A 22,819-nucleotide genomic window follows, 5' to 3' on the forward strand; every position below is an offset into this window, starting at 1 on the left:
TGCACAGGATTTGGTATAACCCCTCCCAGCCACCACCTTTCTGGAACAGAGAGTGCCGGTTTTATTCAGCTTGTTGCCTCAGGGTAGTTCTAATATGGGGGGGGGGGGCTTGCCTCCCCACCATCTTTCTGATCTTTTCAGCTTCTCGTTCCTTCTGCACATGGTGATCCTCTGGGGTTCAAAGGAGGGAAGGTGCAGTCTGAGTCCTGGCCATGTCTTGGTGATTCTCAGCAGTTATTCCTTTTCTCCTCAGTCTGCAGCAACTGTCACAGTGTCTAGCCACCTGGGTTTTTTTTTTTTTTTTTTTTTAAAGATTTCACTTATTTATTCATGAGAGACACAGAGAGGGGCAGAGACACAGGCAGAGGGAGAAGCAGGCTCCCTGCGGGGAAACCAGTGTGGGACTCGATCCCGGACCCCGGGATCACGACCTGAGCCGGAGGCAGACACTCAACCCCTGAGCCACCCAGGCGTCCCTCTAGCCACCTGGTTGTACCCAGCTGCTCAGAACCTGTCCTCTTGCCGGCGTGCTTGGGATGAGGTGTCATAGAATTATGTTTAGAGTGACTGGGGGCCGTAGAAAGCATGAGCTCTGTGGCCTGCTTATGTTATCTGATGGAGGAGAAATCCAACTCCCCCCACCCCCACCCCAGAAGTACGGTGACTTTGCCAGGGTCACACAGTGGACACCCAGAGGAACCAGCACCTTCGTCATCTGAGTCCCCTGCTCCAGCATCCTGTTCTCTGCAGAGAGACTCTGAGACGCAGTCTTGCTTGCAGGACCCTGTGCCGTATGCAGCTCAGGCCAGCAGTTAAGCAGAGTCATTGTTCAGAGCCCTTCAGCCAGTGAAACGTGCCATCCGTTGCCCTAGGTCTACTTCATAAGTCCGTGTTTCTCACCCTCTCTCCTGATGCTGCTCAGCAGGGATCCATCACTGAGCCCCAAGCAGGGGAAACAGTCCTGATGGAAAGTACTGAAACCTTGAGCCTGATGAAGAGGGTTTAGGTTGCTTTGGCCAAGGTTTGTCCACCTGCTCTTCTGTGCCTTGGTGGTGGTGACAAATCAGGGCACTTTCTCCTCTGCTGGGAGTTGGTCTGGGGCCTAATGAGGTGGGGGCGAGGAGGTGGGTATTTTCTGCAGGCATTCATTTCCCAGGCATTGATTGGGCACCTGCTGAGCGTCCCGAGTGGGGCTGGGCACTTGACTTCATTTAGTTCATTTAATCCTCAGTGCAGGATAGATGGCTGAGGGACTTGCTCTGTCCCTTGCTGGAAACACTACCACTCAGAGCAATTACTCGCCCGGAGGAGAGCTCCTGGCTGGCTTCAGTCCTATGTTCTTTCCACCATGCCATGCTCGTTCTTCATCCAGTGCTGTCTCAGTGGGAAGGTGATACAGTTCCTGCAGTAAGCAGTGTCTGTGGTCCAGGAGGTGTTCTCTGGCCATTACTCCCCGGGCACCTCGCTGCTGCTTCTAAGGAGGGGCTTGGGTGGCTGTGCTGCGGAGCCTGCCAGGTAGGCCCATGGGCTCCTGGATAGCAGGGCCTGGCCAGGTCCAATCTGCATCCAGCAGCTCCAGCAGTGTCCTGGATAGAGGGTGCTCCTGCTTGCCCGTCCTCCACCTAGGGGTGGCCACCCTCCTCCCAGCTGCCCCCTGCTTGAAGTGCCTTGACGGACAAGGCCCAGCTGGGAGAGGCCTCGGCTGCGCCTGGAATTCCCCTCGCTCTGGCATTCATGTTGGCCAGGGGCCTGGGAGCGGAGGGAGGTTCCATCTGCTGGCTGGGAGCAGCCTTTCTGCATGTTCAGAGGTGGGAGGACTGCGTCCTCTGTAGCCGGCCACCTCCATGCTCTGGGTGAGGAGAGGGAGTCGTCTCCTGGTTGTAGGGGTTTGTGTCTGTGGTTCTGAGGCTGCAGAGGGGGGGGTATGAGATTCGGGGGTCCCCGTGATATGGTCCTGGGGGCCATCCTGCTGTGAAGGCTCTCTGGTAAGCACACAGCTCCTCTCTTGCTGGACTGATTTGCTGCGTGACCCTCTGGGCTCCGGATTTCTCATCTTGCTGGCTCTGCCTCCCAGCGTTTTAAGGAGCACGGTTATAAGAGCCTGTCTGAGAAGCCCCTGTGAAGGGTGTGGTGCCGTGTGGAGGGACACAAGGTAGGAGATGTGCATCGGACCCGAAGGGTAGAAGTTATGCCATGTGGTGCAGGGCAGGCCGCCTTCCAACCGGGGAAGAACCACGGAGGAGCTTTGGGCAAAGCAGAGGTGAGACCCAGGCCTGTGTCATTTAGGGCAAGGGCAGTATCGCACTCTGGAGTCAGTGCCTGGGTTCAGATCCCAGGTGTGCCCTTTGCTGACTGTCTGCCCCTGGGAAGGTGACCATCTCTCCCAGCCTGGGTTCCCTCATCTGGATGATGGCCTTGCCGGCGGGGCAACCCACCCTGTGGGTTTGGGACACTGAGTGAGGCCCTGGGTGGAGACCCTTAGAACCCAACAAATGTCAGTAAGCATCTCGTGCAGCCTGTGGCAGGCACGTGCTGTTGGGAGAACACGGGAAGGATGGGGCAGTTGTCCTCACGGCCCTGGTGGGTGACACCAGGATGAAGCACAGAGCTTAGCTCCGCTGGGTGGGCCAGAGTGGGGCAAGTAGAGCCTTTCCTCACCCAGCATTCTCTCCACTCTCAGATGTCTTTAAGATTTTTTGGTGGGGGGAGGGTTGAAAGCATGTGTTCTAATTTAGTTTGCAGGTGTGTCTCTTAATAAGCATTAAGACTGGTGAAATCTTTTAAGCTTTCTCTTTGGAAACAAAATCTCTGTTTACCAAGACTGATTGACTTTGGTCTTAAACATAGAAAAGTAAATGCATATAAGCATCACAGCGTGGCCACAGAGCCCTTGGCTCTGCTCTCACCCACCTCTGAATGCGAGTATGTTCTTTGCAAGCCTCCAGGGCGGCGCACCTCTGTGACCTGAGAGAGTGGGAGGCACATTTACCTCCTTCTTAGATTCTCTTTAAATTCTTTGCAGCTGATGTCTTTATTTGGTTTTGCCACCTCTTTCAAGTCCGCAAGCTGCCTTCACGACTGCAGTCAGCATTGGTGTATGTCACGTGGTCACAGCTGGGGCACTCGCCCCCAGCCTGGCCACTTCTCACTGACCCCTGGGGTACAATTCCAGTTGGCCCCCCGGACCCCTGTGCCACCTGAACACGACCGGCCATCTCTCCAGGAATAAGAGCTCTTTAAAGCTCATTAAAGCTTTTGAACCAAGCCCTTGACCCAGTTGACAGAGGGAGCGGCCTTTACCCTCTTCAGTGGTCACTGGGCTTCTCTTGGCGCAAGGCAGTGATTCCTGACAGTCTCCACCCACATGTCTTCTGAGCATTACACATCGCCAGCCCCAGCCTGGCATCCTGTGGGGTGTTCAGAGTGGACAGTCTTGGCATGTGAGATTGCCTACTGGACTTTGGGCAGCTTTGGGGGAGACCCCTTGGTACAGGAGGGTGGAGGTTTGATATTATTTATTTGGTTCTGGGCAGAGGCCCCGTTCCTTCAGACACTGGCATAGATGGTTGGGGCTAGCTTTGGAGAACCCTCTGCAGAGGACCCACCAGGGTGGGTGGGGTGGGATGGCCTTAACACAGACCCTCCTCTTGGACGTGATGAAGCTTTGTGGGTGAGGAACTGTGTGAGGGAGGCATCTGGGCTGCCTCTGTTCTTGGCAGATGTTCAGAACTCATTTTCCTCACCCTCTCTGCCTCTTCAGATGTGTCATTGTTCCTGTGGTGGCCGCAGAACAGTCTGCCATGCTGGTGGTACCCTAGGCACAATCCAATCAGTCTGTATCTAGTAAACGCCCTGTATGTGTGTCAGGCCCTGAAGAATTCAGAGATGAGTAAAGCGAGTTCCTGTTTTTGCAGAGTTCATAGGCTTGTGTCATGGACAATGAGACGGCAGTTGTTTTTTATTATTTTTTTTTTATTTTTAGTAAGCTCTACACCCAACGTGGGGCTCGAACTCACGACCCTGAGATCAACAGTCGAGTGCTCTTGTAACTCAGCCAGCCAGCCGCCCCAAGAGACAGCCGTTGTTTTGATTAAGTTCCTACTGCGTGCCAGATGAAGCATAGATGTGGTGGAGATGTGTGTGCACAGGGTACTGGTGAGTCCACAGCCCCGTGGGAGTCAAAGGAAGGTCATTTACACCGAGCCAAAGGGAAGAGGGTAGAAAGGCTTCCTGAGCCTTGAAGAATGAGCAGGGGTTGTTGAGACAGGTGAAGGATAGGGAGCAGGAGATAACCTCGTTCCAGGCCGGGTAGCAGCGAGTGAGGAGGTGTGGAAGCACGATGCCGCCTTTGTGGCATTTAAAGGATTTTTTTTTTTTTTTAAAGATTTATTTATTTATTTATTTATTCTTGAGAGATAGAAGGAGAGACAGAGCCAGAGACACAGGCAGAGGGAGAAGCAGGCTCCATGCACCGGGAGCCCGACGTGGGATTCGATCCCGGGTCCCCAGGATCGCGCCCTGGGCCAAAGGCAGGCGCCAAACCGCTGCGCCACCCAGGGATCCCCTTTGTGGCATTTAAAGGAACAGCAAGTGGATGATAGCCACCCAGACCTGGGCGCCTGGATGAGAAGAATTTGTTGGGCTAGGCTGGTCAAGGTCAGGATGGCAGCAGATGCAAATCAAAGGAGTCCTGCCTTTAAGCAGGAGGCTGGGAGCTGGGGAGTCATGTGTCGATGCTTATACTTTGGGATGCTCAGCATTCGGGGAGTGGCAGCACAGAGTGGATTGGAGCAGACAACTGGGAGCCCACTGGCTGAGCCCTGAGAGGGATGTCGAAGCAGGGTGGGGTGAGGGCTGAAGAGGATAGCTCTTGGCCAGTGACTGCCTGGGGAGGCAACGGGAGGGAAGGGGTGTGTATGGGGGTGGGGGCAGTCTTCTCCAGCAGTCCTCACTTGGGGCCATCTCCAGGGAGACTGCCCAGGGGCCCAGTCCTTTTGACCTTAGGGGACCTCCTTGGAGGGGACAAGACTAAGCTGTTTAGAACACAGAGCTTTCGTCAAGTGCCATCTCCTCAGCCAGAGGGACGTGGTCTTTGTTTATTTTTAGTGGGAGCTCTTGCTTTCAGCAGAGACATTTGGGATTCCCAAGAACTTCCAGAGTTTCTTGCCTGTGCCTACGTGAGAACTAAAGAAATCTAAACGAACAAAACCTTTTGGCATTGGATAAGTTGAAAACATCCTTATTTGTTTTGCTTTTTTTTTTTTTTTTCTTAATGGAAAAAAGTAGCCATGTTGGTGTGATTGAAAAAGGAGCTTCCATGCCCTTTGGGCCCTGTCATAGCGTGTTCTCACCGGTGTTCTCCAGGGTGGGGGAGTTGCTGACACAAACACGTGAGAATGTTCTGCCTTGGGTCACCTGACTCTTGGCGCTCCAAGTGCTCCTGTGGCCTCCACACCCTTAGATGCCAGCCCAGATTCCAGGCCCTGTTGACCGCGTGGCATGTGACTCAGACCCAGAGGAGGAGAATTTAGGAAAATAACGAGCCTACGAGGATGGGCAGGTCAACGGCCGATCTTGGATTTTGGGGTGCCTTTTCCAAGGCAAAACCTGTAGGGTTTTGCTCATCAGCTTTCAGTCCTGAGAAGAGAAGTGAGTTAGCTTTAAATAACGTTAATTTTGGCAGTAAACCTCCCTGTTCATCTAATTCCCAGGGAGATTAGCAGACAGTCTCACATATTAGAAAGAAAAATAGAAGAGAGATCGGGCCTGGCTGAGGCTGAGTAGTATGACCTGGAGCAGAAGAGCCACATGCTGGGAGTAAGAGCCGAGCCTGATGGGTCCGACTCCTCAGCTGCTGAGGGGGCGATGGTTCACAAGTGAATGGGTTCTGACTTGCCTTAGAAACCAATCCGTTTTCTAACTTGTGTGAGGTTCAGGCATGTCCCCGAGTGTTACAGAAAAGACTCTAGGGCATTAGTGCTCTGGGATGGAGCACGGGGCCCCAGTGACCACTCTGCTGGGTCAGAGCATGGCCAGCGTGGTGTCCTCTTGCGGATGCCTGAGGAACTCCCTAGGCCTGCAGGTGTCCTGCTCAGCTGTGAACCTACGTGAAAATGCCTGGCCCAGCCCTCCCCCTGCGCTTGTGAAAGAGTGACTGAGCAGGCTGCTCCTGTCACTTTCTGGGGGATCCGTGGGGTCTGGGGGAGACCAGGTGGTTCCCCTCTTGAGTGGTGTGGTGGTGAGTGGCATGGCCAGGGTTTAGGTGCCCCTGGGGGCACCGGGGCTTAACTTCCAGCCAAAGGAGAGAGTTGGGGCCCAGGGGGCCAGGCTGGGCCCTTTGCTCACCTGGCCTCTGCTTGGGTTTTGGCCCAACCACTGGGCAGTTAAACCAGCATGGTGGTCACAGTCTGTGGTGTCTTAGGGCCCTGGAGGAGAAGACAGTAATCCTGAGTGCTCTCTCCAATGCTCGGGAAAGTCCGTGGCATACCCACTGAGGAGATGGGGGGAGAAGATGTCAGGGGCGCATCTTCCTCCTGAATGTAGGAAGAAGGGCCTGTCATTCAGGCCACAGGTGAACTGGGCCTTTTCATATGCAGATCATGCAGCCCTGTAAGGAATTGCAGAGAACGTCTCTGCAACGTAGTATTTTTCAGTTTCAGAGGACTCGTGGGGGAGGCAGTGCTATGAATGAAGACAGCAGGGATCTTCATGTGGCTCTGCGGCACCTTGAACCTCATTCTGACCCAGCACAGTCAGGGGAAGCACTCTGGGAGGATGTCTTGTGGTGTGCCAGTGACTGACGGCCTAAGGTGAGGGGTCTCTGGTCCCTAGAGGTGACCGGAGCTCCAGAGTGGTGGACAAAACGGGAACCAGGACAGCAAAAGAGCTTAGAGCCCTCAAGAAATTGTCTACTTTGTCTTTCTTAATAGTTTCCTTCACAAAGGAGTGAGCCTCTTACAGTGCAGGCTAGTACACACGAGCCCAGTCAGATAGAAAAGCCTCCATGGAGGAGAGAACAAGGGCACGGAACCAGGAAGCGGGAGCCCTGGATTCTAGTCCTGCCATTCTGTTGCACTTGACTTGGAACTGGCTACTTAAGTTCCCTGCAGACTGGGACGGGCAGTGTCATCTTCACAGAATGGGGAAGAACACAGGAGACTGGAAGTCGGAGCACCCAGTATGTGTCCGGCTACCATTCACCCGACAAGGACTTTCTGAATGCCCACTCTGGGCATTGTGCTAAGGGCGTTACAGACTTCTCATTTAATTCTTACATCCACTGTAAGAAGTGGGCGCTGTGACAGTCCCCTCCTTATAGACGAAGAAATTGAGGTTTAACAAGATAAAGATGCTCAAGGTCATCCTGCTGGTGGGCAGTAGTAGTCCTAGGATTTGAACTCCCAGTTCTTTGTTCTATATCAGAGGTTGGCAAACTCAGCCCGTGAGCCAAATCTGGCCCACTGCCTTCTTTTGTAAATAAAACTTTATTGGCACACAGCCATGCCCACTTGTGTTTGGAGTGTCTGTGGCTGCCTTCATGCTACGGCGGCAGAGCTGAGTGGTGGCAGCAGAGACCCTACGGTCTACAGAGGCTAAAATATTTACTGCCAGGCTCTTTACGGGAACCGTGTGTTGATTCTTCTCTATATGGATGCTGTATGTTCTGTCCAGTATGGTAGCCACTAGCCACGTAGAGCTGTTTAAATGTTTTTCAGCTTTCCTGAGGTATAATTGACAAAATTATCAGGTTATTTAAATTAATTAAAACTAAGTGGAATTGAAAGCTCTTCGGTCAAACTAACCACATGTCAAGTGCTCAGTGTTGCACAACACAGGTGTAAACCACCACCGTCCTCATAGAAACCTCCACTGGGTGGACGTGCACTGGACTGTTGCCCCGTGTGTGGGAAAAGCCAGATTGGAGAGACCCAAAGGTACAGAGGAGGCATTCCAGTGAAGGAAAGAACACTGGACTTTCCTGGCCCAAAAACAGAATTGAAAGAGAGTTCACTGACTCAGAGGTGATGGAGAAACGGGTGACGTGATGGAGGGAACATGGGTCCAGAAGAAGCTGCCCCCCAGATTTGTGTATGACCCCTGGGCAAGCCGCCCAAACTGCCCAGGCCACAGGTGACCAGGTGCTGTCTGAGGGTCCTGCTCTGCCCTGCCGCTCTCCAGCCTGTGATCCCAGCTCCTTTCTCTGCAGCCCTTGACTCACCTGGGCGGTGGCCTCGTCACTTGTGTTGTGCCTGGCACATACCCGTCTCTTCCCCCTGCCCCGCCCCCGCCCCACGCTAAGATGGAAACATTTTTGCTCTGATGAAATGGCCATGTTTTCCATAGACACAGATAAGGAACTCCTTTATTCATTCAGAATGGTGGCTACTGTGGAGCTTCAGGAAGGAAGAGGAGTCCCAGCTCCCTTAGCTCACTGATGTCATGTGGCTTCCCCCTTAAAATGCTCTTAGCTGCAACACCAAGGCAGCTCGTTGACTAGCGTGGAGGAGCTCTTGTCCTGCTTGGTTCCAACGTTCTCTGAATAAGAGTCTCAGGGTGCCTGGGTGGCACAGTCGGTTAGGCGTCTGCCTTTGGCCCAGGTCATGATCCCAGGACCCTGAGATGGAGCCCCGTGTGGGGCTCCCTATTCAGTGGGGAGGCCTGCTGCTCCCTCTCCCTTTGTCCCGCACCCTCCCTTCAAATAAATAACATCTTTAGAAAAAAAAAAATCTCTTCAGAAGCTAATTAGGGGCAGAGTCATTTTGAGGTGGGAAGGCAAATATATTTGGAGAACATGGGTTTTCAGTTCACTGGACCCAGTCATAACGCATCAGTGCCAGAACCAGCTCCTTCACCTTGTTGCATGTTGGTGGATCTGAGCACAGAGGAAAGCTGTGTGGTGGTTTACTGCTGGGCTGTCCCTGGTCCAAGGATGGCTGCTCTGGGGTTTCTGATGACATGCTGTGTGCTGTCAGGAGTCTGGCCCACTCCTGCTCCCGGGAGTGGCTGGGCCCGTCTGTGTTGAGTTTAAATGGGTACAGTCTGCAGCATAGCCAGTGCCCACTCCCTGTATAGCCAGAATGAAAACTGATAAAGTGCAGGAATAAGCTATCGGGAAGGGTTTTCAGAACCTTGGGCCAGAGTGAAGAAGGGGGAAAGCCAGAGCAGCCTGGATTCAACCATGGGATAGGTGCATGATGGCAGCCCTTGGTAAGGAGGAAGTTGAGGTTAAGAGGATGCACACAGAGAGGTTTTGTCTCTTGCTTTAAAAAGGAAAAGAATAGCCCCGGAAGGCCAGGCTTGACTGCATGCCCGCCTCTTGACACTGCTTGCCTCTAGCCAGCCACTCCCCAAATGGTCTCCTGTGTCTTCCTTCCGTAGGCAGTTGGTGGAGGGCTGAGAGCATGGCAGGTTGGGCTGGACCCAGAATTGCTCACTGCTGTCTCATCACCCAGAAGTGGGGAGAACTCGCATGTGTGCGCGAAGAACCTTGGTGCCAAGAAGATTACATGGAAATTATTATTTTTTTTACTTAGAGAGTTAGCTTCTGTTGAGCACCTACTATGCGACAAGCACGGGGTATACACTCTCATCTGACAGTTGTTAGGTAACCAGCCCCAGCCACATCCTTGAGAATGTGGGTTCTGACCCCAGTTCATCTGTTCCAAAGCCCGTCTTCTCAACACCTGGTGTTATCTGTAGTCGTGGACCATGCTGCTGTTTGGAAGGAATCTCTTGCTCCTCTGGATAGGCTCCCCAGTCACATTTTTATCAAGGCCTGTGGGCAGAGAAGTAGGTTGCTCTGCGGGTTGACATTTAAGAAAACCCACTTCATTGAGCTTTCTCTTTTTTAATGTGTTGTGGTACAAGAAGTCTTCGTTTGTCCCAGGCTATTTTGAAATAAAAGGCAGGAAACCCCCCTCTCATTTCTATATCTTGCATAGAAGTCATCAAAACAGAATCCTGTGTTCTGTGCAGGAGATGTGATTGAGGAAGCAGCTGTTCTGTTCACGATGACCCGGCCGAAGCCAGCCATCTGTAGGCGTCAGGCATCCAGAATTGTCTGTTCCATCTGCCGGGTGTACTTGCATTTGTTTAAAGTATTTGGCATGGAAACTCTTTTCCTTCCCCAGCCCCACATTGTGAGAGAGGCCAGAGGGAGCCCTCCTCCTGAGGGCAGGGCAGGCGCCAGGCCCTTCTCTGCTCCCAGTGGAGCCACAGCTCGCCCTGGAGAATGGATGCCAGGCAGGGACACAGACCAGGTCAGTCACCCCTCCCAAGTCCACAAGTGGGAAGGCACGTACTGTGTGGGGTTGGGAGTTTCGTGGCACTACTTTGATGTGCTCAGGATTTCAGACAGTCTGTGCTTTCTAGTCATTTTTGGGCCTTGAGCTAACTCAGAATGAGCCAGGAGTGATGTAGACGGATGTGCGTGACCGGGGTACCGACGCCCCAGCGAGTCCCCGAGGCTCTGCAAACCAAGGTGAAACCTCGCCCTACTGGCCGTTTTGGTTTGAGCCGTCAGCGTCTGTGAGGCCCGAGGCTGTGCGCTTGTGGTCTGGGGGCCAGATGTGGTCCTGGGGCGTGATTTGTTTGGCCCCTGTGATGCTCTCTGAATTTTTGCATTTCTTGACAGTACTTAAAGGCTGGGATTGTACAGAGAAGCCTGGGTTTTCAGCTTTTCCTGACAAGTCAGGAGATTTTTAGCATCACCCTGGGGCCCTCTCTCCTCCACACCTGCCCGGGGCTAGCCGTAGCCGCCTGAGTAGCTGTCTGCTCCCCGGGGCACACTCTTGGCACATGCGACAGCTCCCACCTGGGCGCTCTTCACCCATTTATGTTCCCTGCTTGGCTCTGGGAAGCACTTGACTTTGAGATCCCTGGGGGTAGACAAGACATCCTGAGGACAGATTTAGATGTTCTCATTCTCCAGGTTATTTGGTGCAGGGTGAGCAGTGGTGAGTGGCATTTGCTCGTGGCACCGCGCCCTGCTTTGGGTCGTTCCCACCATAATCCTGCTAGGTCTTCCACCTGCAGGCAAACTGACCTAGATCAGTTGGCGCTGAGCAGAGGGGGCCTGCGGCCTTCATCTCCGTGACACGGCTCCGGGAAGACAGCCCCACATACAGGGCCCTGGACCCAGAAGCCGGCCCTGGCCCCTTCCACCTGCCATTCACCGCTGGGTGTCCTGCAATGCCCAGTGCCCCAGGGATCCTTTCCATATGTCCTCCCTCCCCTCCCCTAGCCCTATAAAGTCCCTCAGGTGCTTCACCCAGTTTAATCTTTGTAGCCTAAAAGTGCCTCCATGACTTTAACAGCTGCTGCAGGAATTTTTCTTTTTTTTTTTAAACAAAGATTTAATCTTCAAATTATCTTGACAAGCAGTCTGGCTGCCATTTATCAAGTAGATAACTTCTGCTGGTGGTAGAAAGAGGAAGATTTCTGAAAGCATGAAAACATGCTTAGATTCCTATAGCTCAAGTCTCTTCAGGCAGAGATTCAGTGAAGCAGGTGGAAGTAAGGAGAAGATTCTCCAAATGGCAATTTATGTGTTTCCAGGAATTAAGTTTTTCTTCTCACGTTCCCCCACATATTATTAGTTACTTCTTTCATTTACCTGTTTGGCTCAGCTCCATTTTTTCCCCCTCCTCCTGTGGCAAATATTCTGCAAGCATTTTTTTTTTTTTCCCTTCTGATCCTGACACATTTCACATTTCACTAAGTGGTCAACCTTTGGATTCTTACCCTCACTCCAGATTGTTTGTTCCTTACTGACATGCACTAGGGTCATCTGTACCCGAATCCCCCCAGGTCCCAGCCCAGGAGAAGTGCTGGTGGCGGGGCCTAGGCCTCATACCCCTTAATGACCCCATGGCCTTCTGCAAGAGACTTGACCTCGATGGACCCCAGGTTTTTCTTTTTCTTTTTCTTTTTCTTTTTCTTTTTCTTTTTCTTTTTCTTCTTCTTTTTCTTTTTCTTTTTCTTTTCTTTTTCTTTTTCTCTTCTTTTTCTTTTTCTTTTTTTCTTCTTTTCTTTTCTTTCTTTTCTTTTTTTTCTTTTCTTTTCTTTTTTTAATATTACAGCTAGAATTCAACACTTCTAATTTTTTTTAATTTATTTATGATAGTCATAGAGAGAGAGAGAGGCAGAGACATAGGCAGAGGGAGAAGCAGGCTCCATGCACTGGGAGCCTGACGTGGGATTCGATCCTGGGTCTCCAGGATCATGCCCTGGGCCAAAGGCAGGTGCCAAACCGCTGCGCCACCCAGGGATCCCCCCCCAGGTTTTTCATCTGCAGTGCCGTCCTCCCAGTCACCAAGGGTCATGGGTACCAGATGTACTAACAGAGGTTTTCAAATTTTGGGGAGCACCAGAAGCACCTGGAGGGCTTATTACAGCACTGATTACTGGACCCCACTTGTAGAGTTTCTGATTCTGTCGGTTGGGGTGGGAACTGAAACTCCGTTTCTGACAAGTTCCCAGGTGAGGCTGCTGCTGGTGGTCCAGGGACCACACTTGGAGAAGCACTGCTCTAGAACCACACCGTGGGAGCGGGTGGCACACGCTCTCGTGTTTACCTCAGCAAGGGTGTGGGTTAGCTCAGCAAACAGGTCCCAGCTAGCGACTTGAATGCCTGCCCTTGGCAGCTCTTGAGCCTAATTTTCCTTTTTATTTTTGCACTGCGCGGAGGTATGGCTATAAAGCTTTGCATCTTATTTTCTGGGAAACCTAACCCTCAGTGCCCAAAGAGTTTTCACCTCTAGTTGCTATGGACCAAGTGTGCGTATCCCCCTCCCCCCAAATTTGTACGTTGAAACCAAGATGATGGTGTTAGGAGCTGGGGCCTTTGGGGAGGTCGGTGGGTGACCAGGTCACGACAGTGGAGTCCTCATGGATGGGCTCAGCGCCCTGATAGAAGAGTCTCTGAGAGCCCTCATCTGCCCTGCTGCGTGAGGACACTGAGAGGACGGTGAATCTGCTGGCACCATGGTCTTGGACTTACCAGTTTCCAGAACTGTGCGGAAAAAATGGCTGCTGTTTATATGCCACCCAGTTCGTGGCGCTCTGTGACGGCAGCCCGAGCAGACTAAGACACCTGCCGTGTTCGTGGGGGCCATTTGTCTTCAGACCTTCATGGTTGTAGTTAAACATTCATTTCCTACGTGTAGGTCATTCTTTGTCCTACAGCAAGCCACCCACTGTCCACCCCTGCCATCCATCCCCTCCTGGTCTGGAACCCTTGATGCCAAAGGAGGGCAATGCCGGTTATTCTGGGTTTTGAACTTTGGTTTCTCAGGTTGGTTTTACCCGTTCTTGCCGAAGCAGGGCCCCTGTCAGGTTGAGCTAATAACCGGCACAGAGATCCTGGATGACCCTGCCTTAGTTGCACCCTGTGGGGCAAACAGAGGGTGCTGTCCTTCCTGCTGTTTGTGCTCTCCGGTGCTTCCCCAGAGCCGGTCCCTGGCCGAGGTGCCCTTTGTCTAGGGTGCCCTGAAATCAGTGTCCCCGTGGCCTGATGGGAGCTGGCAGGGGGCATGAGAGTGCCCAGAGGTAGCCGCTCTCATCTGTCCTTCCTCTTATCTGACAACAGAGGAGGAGCTAGTCTGGGCTGCCGAAAGTGAACGAGAACTTGCTACAAACCGGGGAAACCGAGGTCCAGAGCTAGGAGCTCGTGTGCCTGCATCCATACGGCCAGCCCGTGGTTGGACAGGTCTGAGTTGTCTAGTTGTCGACTGCCTGCAAAGATTGATTTCATCTCGTTTTTGGTTCCAGTTGTCCAGGGTGAGCCTGAGATCACTGCTTGTTGCATGTTTTAAGCTTGAGTCGGACTGCCTAGGAGGGGGACGTTGGTTGCTGGTTTTGCCAAGCTTTGCAGCTTTCCTTGCGGTTCTGTTGTGTAGTGTCCCCCTTCCACTCCTGCTGTTTTAAAAACTCGGGAACAATAAAGCAGTCATGGTTTTGAATGCAGCGTTTCTGTGGTGTTTTTCTGAGTCCTTGCTCGTTACCCTGGTCCCCCGCCATCCCCAGGCCAGGCCCCGGCAGCTGAAGCACATTGGCCCTTGTGCTTTTGTGCTTTCATAGCCGCGTAAACACGTGGTGAGCGCGTGCTCAGCACATGCCTTGAGCACATATTTGTAACTCGGGAGTCCGAGACGATTGTGACATTCTCATATGGGGTTGTGCGTGGCCACTCCCCCTTCCCAAGAGTGAGCACAATTATCGTATTGTGTGTTGGCATTCTGGGTTAGCTGCGTGGGTCAGCGCAGGGGCTGCTGGTACAGTGGCAGAGAGAAATAACTGTTGTGCAGCTTGTATCTTTATGCTGTCATTTCGTGAAGGGAGGAGGTTTGGGATATCCCGTCGAGACCCCCTGAGCCCCCTGACTTTGTTCAGCTAAGTAAACCACCAGCCGGTGTCCCTTGTGGCTCAGCGCCTTTGCCTGGTGTTCTTACCGGCAAAGGGGAGAGCAGGACAGGTATGGTAGGGCTGACTCCTGAGAGCTCAGAGGAGTCAGAGTGAGGTGGAGGCTGGGCAGGGGCAGGGCAGGCAGGTGGGTGGCGGCCCGGGGCCACCCTCAGTGGAGAGCCCCCACCTTCCTGGGCTTATGAGGGGCAGTGGCAGCAGCTGGACATGTGCTGCCCGGCTTGCTGGGGTGTTGGACGTGTACTTACTAGCCTCCTCTTGGGATGTCTGCGCTCCTTCTTTGGCTGTGGAACTCCTACCCATCTGTTAAGGTCCGGCACTCAGGCCACCTCCTGCAGGACATCTGCTCAGAATTTACCCCCCGATTTGGGATTAGAGCCCACTCCTCTGTTCTGTGGTGTTCATCATGTTCAGGCACCTCTTGTGCCTTGTGGCATGTGTGCTTGAAGCTCGGTGGGTTGTGTGAACTTGGTTGGGTCCCTTCGTCTTCCTCCCTCAGTCCCTGGCACAGCTGGTCCAGGGGGCGTTGGACTGATACCATGAAGAAATCGGACAGAAGAGGCACGGCACAGGGCGTGCATGGGATTTGCCTGTTAAACTAACATCCTCTTGTGTTTAGGAGCTCAGTGTCCCACACACATTCAGCTTCTCTTGGACGATCCTGCCCCTCTGCCCTTCCTTTGCTCACCGTGCAGGCTCCCAGGAGACACTGGCCCCCCGGGGGGGCCCTGGAAGTACTGCCTCCCAGCAAGCCTCGAAGGTGGCCAGTCCTCTCTCTTAGAAGCAGAATGTGGAGGACAAAGCCTAGGGAAGGGTCTCGGGCAGACGTTTCTGAGAATCCTCTGGGAGAAGGGCTGCCGCGGGCACAGGGGCCCTGGCAGAGGCTCTGATGAGCATTCGCCGGTTCCCCAGGAGGTGCGAGGTTGTCAGATAAGGGGTGTTGTGCTGACTGCAGATTCCGCGGGTGCTCCCATGCTGTGGAACCCAGACCGCATTGAGCCCAGCCCCTCTGTGGACCGAGAGGTGTAATGCCTCGAATTAGTGTTAACAACACAATTGTGATAGCTGAGGGAAACCCCACAAGCGAGAGAGGTTTCAGTAGCTTTTGGCACGAGGAGAATTGAGACTTAATGTGGCGAATGCGTGGTTTTTTTTTTTTTTTTTTTTTTTTTGGTTCAGCAAACATTTCCCAAGTAGCTCTTTGTGGCAGGTGCCAGGGACTCAGGGGACTAAGGGTGGACCCGTGAATTTTATTCATTCATTCGTGAGAGACACAGAGAGAGGCAGAGACACGGGCAGAGGAAAAAGCAGATACCCTGGAAGGAGCCTGATGTGGGACTGGATCCCTGATCCCAGGATCACGCCCTGAGGTGAAGGCAGATGCTCAACCACTGAGCCACCCAGGCGTCCCCAAAAAGGTGTTCCTTGAGGAGTCTCTTCTCACTTCTGTTGCAAGCTACCTGCTTTCCCTCCTTAAAGACCACTGATGTTTCTTTTTGCGTCTTTCCAGAGACTTCTGTGTCACTGGAATTATTTATGTGGTTTTACCCAAATGGGAGCTGATGATGTCCACTGCTCTGGTTTTGCTTTTTCCCTCAACTAGACTGGAAGATGATTTGCTAACAATATGTATCAAACAGCTCTTGACTGTTTGAAAAGCTGCATTTTGTCCTCTGATGGATGTTTTGGCATTTATTTACTTTACCCCTACTGTTGGGCTGTTAGGTCGCTTCCCATCTTGGCGGCACCAGAGGCGGGTGTTTTCCTGCACACGAGCCGGACTATCTATGGGGTAGATTCATTTGGTACTTTATGCTCATGTAGCACAAGGGCAATAGAATGGCCTGGGGACTCGGCCCATGATATGTGTTAGGTTCATCTCTCTGGAGGTTGACTCATTCCTCTTTGTGGGAGGCAAGTGAGTTTTAAATTGGGTTTTTCTGAGGGTTTGGGGGAGGAACTGTTTTTATTCCTTTGCTGCCTGCCCTCAGTGACACCTCTGTGATGGAGGGTTCATCTGGGCTCGTGAAGAACGGCCTGCACAGGGCTGTGGTCAGTGGCACCCAGAGAGACTGCCTCTTGGGCACCTGTGCCAGTCTCAGACCCTCCTGCAATCGACAGCGGCCTGGGCCGGGAAGCAGCCCACAGAGCAGCTTCGCCAGCCCCATCTGGTGGGGTCTGTGGACATAGAGGCCACTTCCGGGCACTTGCTGGGCTTTGTGCTTCATGAATATCATGGCTCTAGTAAATGTTTTGTTGGTTTATTAATAATTGAAGTGAACAAGAGTCTGCCCAGGCAGAGAACTGGCCAGGGTGCAGCGGGGAGAGACCCCTGCATAAGCTTTACACTTAGCCCATAAAGTTGCGATGCCAGTTTCTGAACTTTAGAAGGCCCGATTATGTCGTCATGTTACTTGTTTTTTAAAATGTGCTCTGCTTCTTAGTGTATTTTATTTTGCTTTTTATTTGACTCATGCATCAGTTGTTAATAGCTTTCATTTCCTTGGGAGGAGGACCTGTGCCTTCAGCCCCTCCCATCACCTCTGCAGCGCTCAGTGAGGGCTTGCTGGATGTCAGATACAACCCTGATCCCATCCAGCTTTTCAGGGATGAGAGCCTGCTGTTAGCTCTTCATCGAGAGTGCCCGAAACTTGTTTTGCTGCCAACATGCTGGCCTCTGCGCAGTACCTGTTAAGTTTCCCCCATCCTGATCCCATCCCCTAATGTGGTCTGACAGCTTTGTTTTCTTTATTATTATTTCCGACTCTGAGGACATTGCTAATCTCTGGCCACCTCCCCTCATCTTCCCCCTGGTTGGGAGCACTGCTGGGTTCATGGGTAGCTCTCCTGTTCTTGTGCATTTGATAACTCGTCCAGACGAAGTTCCTGAGCAGGGCCAGGCCCTTCACACAAGCCTAAGGCCACCTCGTGCTGGCTTAGGGAGGTGCCCCAAGGCCTGGTTCTGGAGTTCGGCTGCTGACTCACTGAGATGGGCTTCCATAGAGCCAGGCGGACCGGCACCCACATCCGGTTCTGGTGGCTCTGGGTTGGGGACAGTGACAGTAAGACCAGCATAGCCGCAGCTGTTGCACTTGGCAGTTTTTCAGGCACTCTGTGGACAGACACTGGAGTGAACCTGTTTCCTTTGGAGCCCTTTCTGATGAGAAGGATGGTGTGCTCACCTTCAGGTGGTGGGTCAACTCTTTCAGGACCCTTGGAGTCTCAGGGCCATCTGGAAGGCTCTGGAATGGCTCAGCAGGCTTCTAAGGCACCTTTCCTTGAAGCCAGGGGAACCTGGTTGGCTCTGTCTTCTCCTCTTCAGCTCCTCAAGGCCTTTGCCCTCAGCACAAGGAGGTCCTGGTGTCACATCCAGAGTGCTTAGAAGGAAGTGGAGGTGGGGTTATAAATGAGGTTCCCCGCCCTGCTCCTGCACCCACGTCCTGCCAGAAAATAAAAAAGGGCCTCGAGACCTAGTAAGCAGCTGCTCCCCAAGCTCTTTGTATTCATTCCACAGCCAGTTCTAAGTAATTTGGAATTAGATGCCCTGGCTTTGCTTTGCATCAGGACCTCAGCGAAGCCCTTCTCACGGGAAAGAGACTCATTCTCTGTCTGGCCCTCCTGCAGACACATGGCTGTTGTTACACAGATAGCGCTCCTTGCCCCCATCATGGCTGCAGCCCATGCCAGAATGAGCTTCATAGGGTTTGTCGTGCCCTTTAGAAGCCCCACCCTGGGAGGTGCCAGAGAGGTGGCTTTGGGGATTTGTCCTGAGAGGAGCCATGGAGTTCAGGTGTACCTGTCGTTACAACAGATCCGTCAGGCAGCTAAGTCTCTCAAGTTTGGTTTGGCGGATGATGCTGGTCTTGAATGCATGGTGGAGCTTGCCATATGAAGGGGATAGAGGGGAGAAGGCGGAAGGCTTAGTGTAGATTGTTGCCTGTCTGATTAATTTCTGCACCAGACCCTGTAAAATAGGTTGGTAGATATGACTCAGTCAGATCAGGAAGGTGAAGTCCTGTATGGAAGATGAGGTCAGGGTGTGATCTCTGAGTGGGTGGCAGATGGGAAACCTAGCGGTTCTCGCGTCTCTACCAGTTCTGCTGCAGCCTTTTGGTCCCTCCTACGTCACTTCCAGTGTCTCACTGTGATACTTGTGATACTGTTTTGAGCCCTCCGGCCCCTGAGATAAAGAGATCCCTGCCCTCTCAGCTATGTCCCAAGTGCCAGCTGCAGAGTGATTACGATCCCTCTGCACAGTGACCTGGCAATTCTGTGAGAGTAGCCCTGGGCTGCAGCCAGGGTTGGAGCTGGAATGCTTCTTCCTGTCCCTGGAGCTTCTGGAGCCACGCTAGCATGAAAGCCACGTGTGTAGCCCAGGCTGGGGATGGCTCATATCACAGGAGCAGGAGAATGTAGCTGTCTGTGGACCCCGAAAGTCCATAAATATTTTAGAAAGGAAGAGAATATTTTTGTTGCAGAGGAGGGGGGCAAAGTTGTGAAAACTGTCGAATAATTAACTTCCTGGGCCTCCCAAGAAACTCCTAATTCAGAACTCAGTACCCGTGAAAGACACCAAAAGCGCCCCTGTGTGCTTAAGGACTGAGCTTGGAAAATGAACTTGCACAACGGTCCTGTCTCTGCTGTAAGAGAGAGGGGCTGGTTCTGTAACCCCACCTCCCCCAGCCTCGAGTGACCAGGCGTTGCCTGACCCCAAGATCGCCAACAGAGCAGAATGTCAGGATGGCTTCTTGCTTCCCACTTTGTTGCATGGGAAATCACAGTTGAGGCTCCTGATGGCAGCTAGTAAGGAATTGGCCTTTGCTGTTGTCCTGTTGAGCAGGACCAGGAAGGTTGGCCTGCACACAGCCCACCATAGCAGTTGCTCCAGGATGGGTGCCATCAGCTCTTAACCGTCCTTTCTCACAGCTCATACACCTTTCAGATCTGTTGTTGAGACTCTTTACACACCCAGAGTTCCCATTTGCATGTCACAGGCAAGGACACCAAGCCTCAGAGAGGCCACAGTGACCTGGCTAGTGGCTGCACGTAGATGCTCACCAGTCAGAAATGGAGCTCCTCTGGCCCACGCTTCCATTGGACAGGAGGGGGCCCAGAGAGGGAGAGTGGCTTGGCCACCAGGCAGAGCTGCTCAGGAACAGAGCCAGCGCCAGAGCCCACATTTACTGAACCCTGCCGGCTCTCCCTGGACCACACTGCCTCTTGTTGGGCTTCTCTACTTTTGATTATGCTAAAAATCTGTATATTTATTTTTTTACTGTCTACCTCTTTTGGTTTTTCCTCATGGTTTGATTAAATTCGCTGTACTTGTAAATAGGTCTGACTGAAGAATAGGTCATGGTCGTCTTAGGCTAAGTGGCTTAACATTTCAGATTATCTTTTGGGGCCCTTGCTTGTGTCTCACCATCCTGTGTTCTCTGCCCTTCTCACCCTGGTTTGGAGGCGAAGGTGGTTGTCTGGCTCTGTGCTCAGTAAGTACTGGTTCTCTTCCCCTCCCTACCCCTGGTCCCGCATTTCCTTCCTTTTGAGTTTGCTCAGCAAGTTCTAGGCCATAGCACACTCGAATCTCGTGGTGTTTGGTGGGTTAAAATGACATGAACGGTAGTGAGAATTACCGGAGTGCTCATAGGAAATTTGTCTGTCGGTTGTTTCTCATTGATAAATGAGCTCCTGACAAGTCATGCATGCAGCTGGCTTTGGTTTCAAGAAGCAACACCGGCTGTCTCGTTCCCATGTTCAGATTTGTTTTGGCTCTGGGTCTCGACACTTTCATGTCCCTGAATAATGCCACTCCCCTCCTCTCGAAATGCTATTTGCTTAAAACCCCAGAAAATCCCTGCAACACCGAGAGTGACTGTGAAGTCCCAGAGAACAGAATCCTGATGTGGTTCAGTGGCTCATTTGACTGTTTTGTTTTGTTTTGTTTTTTCCCTTCAGTAAGACAGTCTCATAAAAGAGCTTGGGTGACTTTATTCAGCCAAGGACATGGGGGTGGGTTCCTCTCTAGGTAGGTAATGTGACTGCCAGGCCTTTTCCAGATGTGGACCTTTGGTGGCCTTTGACCACCTGAAGGACAAGGACAGGAAGGGTATATTCTTCTCAGCTACAAAGAAAACACCCCTGAGGGCACACCTTACTCTCGGGTGCCGAGTAAGGGTTGGGTGAGCAGGTGCTTGGTTTTTGCCGCAAGAACATACTTCTTCTCCCCCTGGGAGTGTGATGCAGGCACATGTCAGCTGTGAGGCTTTAGGTCCTTTTGCCTCTGGTAGCCTGGTTTCTTCCCCCATTTTGTGCAACCAGGGAACCCCCAGTGAGTGAAAATCAGTCACGGATGTGAACATCCAGCAGTGCCATCCTGGGAGTGAGGGGCTCGGAGGATTCACAAGCCTGCTTCCTGCCCCCAGCAGCTCCTGCTGTGAAGACATGATCTTTGTTAGCCACAAGCATTTAGTCAAGGCCTGCATTCTGCTTGGAATGGTGCTTGCCTGAGGACTTGAGTGCCCGTAGGGACATTCTTCATAAGCCCTCACCTTACATAGTCTCACCTCCTTAACCTTCCACCCTCAGTGGGCAGGACAAGGATCACTTCTTACAGATTACCAAGGATGAAAGAGAGCTTAGCAAAATCACGTAGCTCACCCTGGGTTCTACAGCTCATCTGGGACTGAGCTGCGTGGCCCTGTGGCTTCCGGACAGAGATCCAGTTTTCTCCTCCAGTTTTGTTGACTTTGCCGACAGACCTGGATGTCAGGTTCCTGCTGTGACAGGCTCTATGCTGAGACCAGAGGATGACTGAGGCAGGCCCATACCCAGACTGCATGTGGAGGGGAGGGCGGGATGGCCGTGGTGGAGAGGTGGTTGGAGGCAGAGGCCCAGAGAGATAGTGGACAGGTCTCGATTCCAGCTGGTGTAGAAAGAAGCCAGGCCTGGGAGCACTTCACAGCTGCCCAACTATATGGTGAGGATAGAAAGTAAGGACTTTATGTTCCACTCACCCTCTCCAGGATGCCCTCTTACCTCCCCACTCCCTGCTTGCAGTGGAACCCCTCATGCTGTGTGTCAGCATTAGCTTCCAGAAGGTTGGTGTGCAGCCTGGGATACCTCAGGATGAGCTGTAGAGAGAAGGGGTGTATTGTAAACCTAGCATCTGTGCTTCAGCATTTGGTCAGTCTAACTGAGAAATCAAATACTTCACTTGAAGGGTAATTATGATGAATTTACAGATCCTGGAATAGAAGAGTCAGTGGTTAAGACAAAGATTTTGGAGTTCAGCATATGTGGCTGGAGTCCTTGTTCTGTCCTTCACACCTGGGTGACCTAGGTCACCCAGTCTGTCTGGTGCCTCCATCTGTTGCTCTGTAAAACGGAATAGCAACAGCGCTCACCCAGAGGGACACTCTGAGGATGCCCTCAGCGGAGACTCCAATGCTGTTGCCATGGCTATTCTTACTTTATTCACACTCTGCTAGAAGGTAGACTCTGTGTTACCTTCTATTTCTGCAAATACAGACCAAGAAGACACTAGAAAAATGGTGAAAACAACATGTCATTTCCCCTGGGTTCTGCTCCTACTGTGGAATTCCCTTAAGGCAGCAGGATTTGGTATTGCGCACGTCCGTGGGGGTACCCTCTTGGCTAAAGAGGCTCCTTTGCCTCTGGTTGTCTGCATGTGTGTTGGAGGTGGTGGAGGCAAAGCTGTCTGTCCTGAGTTATCCTTCAGGAGGACTTGCAGGCCTGGGAACCTGGACCGAGGGAGTTCATTGCAGCCCCGGGGGTGCACACCCTGCAGCCCTGGGTCCCCTGACTCAGCCTCTGGGCCCTCTTTCCAGCATTAGCTGGGTCTGGGAGAGGATGGACTGGTGAAGTTCCTGCAGTCTTTCACGTTCATCCTTCAGACTCTGAGGACTTGGGTAGAGAGACTGCAAGCAGAGGGCCACCCTGGGAAGGTTCGATTCCTTTGTTTGGCCAACAGGAGCCTGCTGCCCCCAGGATTCGGCTCCCCTGTCCACCTTCCGAGCGGTTTGTTGGCGGCAAGAGACACAACCCATGGGAAGGTGCACTTCTCCACATGTTCCTAAATTTGCTTCTGGGTCTTGTCCCCAGACTGCTTTGGTCACACCCACAGCTGAAGTTAGGAAAGTCTAAAAACGCATGCGCCCTTCCTGCAGACCTTGTAGAATGGGGCTGTTTTCCTCCCATTTCCTCTGCCTGATGGGAGGGGAAGTGGAAGCGCTGAGGAATGACTTGCTTGAGCCGTCAGGAAAGTCACTGTCTGTGGCCAAGGTCCTGTTTAGATTTTGCTCTATGAGTGCTGTGTTTAGGGGGGCGAGATAGTCTTCTGCTATAAAACTAACTTGTGCAAGTAGTAAACACAGGATAT

At 52.4% G+C, this 22,819-nt stretch overlaps 1 protein-coding gene across 4 annotated transcripts in view; it reads left to right on the forward strand.

Moving 5' to 3' along the window:
• The window catches only part of FAM53B (family with sequence similarity 53 member B), a 144,622-nt gene that overhangs the window by 44,299 nt on the left and 77,504 nt on the right, over positions 1-22,819 (forward strand). Inside the window, exon 1 of one of the 4 annotated variants that reach the window (XM_041743501.1) lies at positions 4,035-4,155. The exons of the other annotated variants lie outside the window; for them this stretch is intronic. The gene's annotated coding sequence lies outside the window, so the exon portion shown is untranslated. Of the gene's footprint in view, positions 1-4,034; positions 4,156-22,819 lie in introns of those variants that run through there. 4 annotated transcript variants of the gene reach the window in all.

The sequence above is a fragment of the Vulpes lagopus genome, chromosome 2 (assembly GCF_018345385.1).
Source record: "Vulpes lagopus strain Blue_001 chromosome 2, ASM1834538v1, whole genome shotgun sequence".
In the NCBI taxonomy this organism is placed as follows: domain Eukaryota; kingdom Metazoa; phylum Chordata; class Mammalia; order Carnivora; family Canidae; genus Vulpes; species Vulpes lagopus.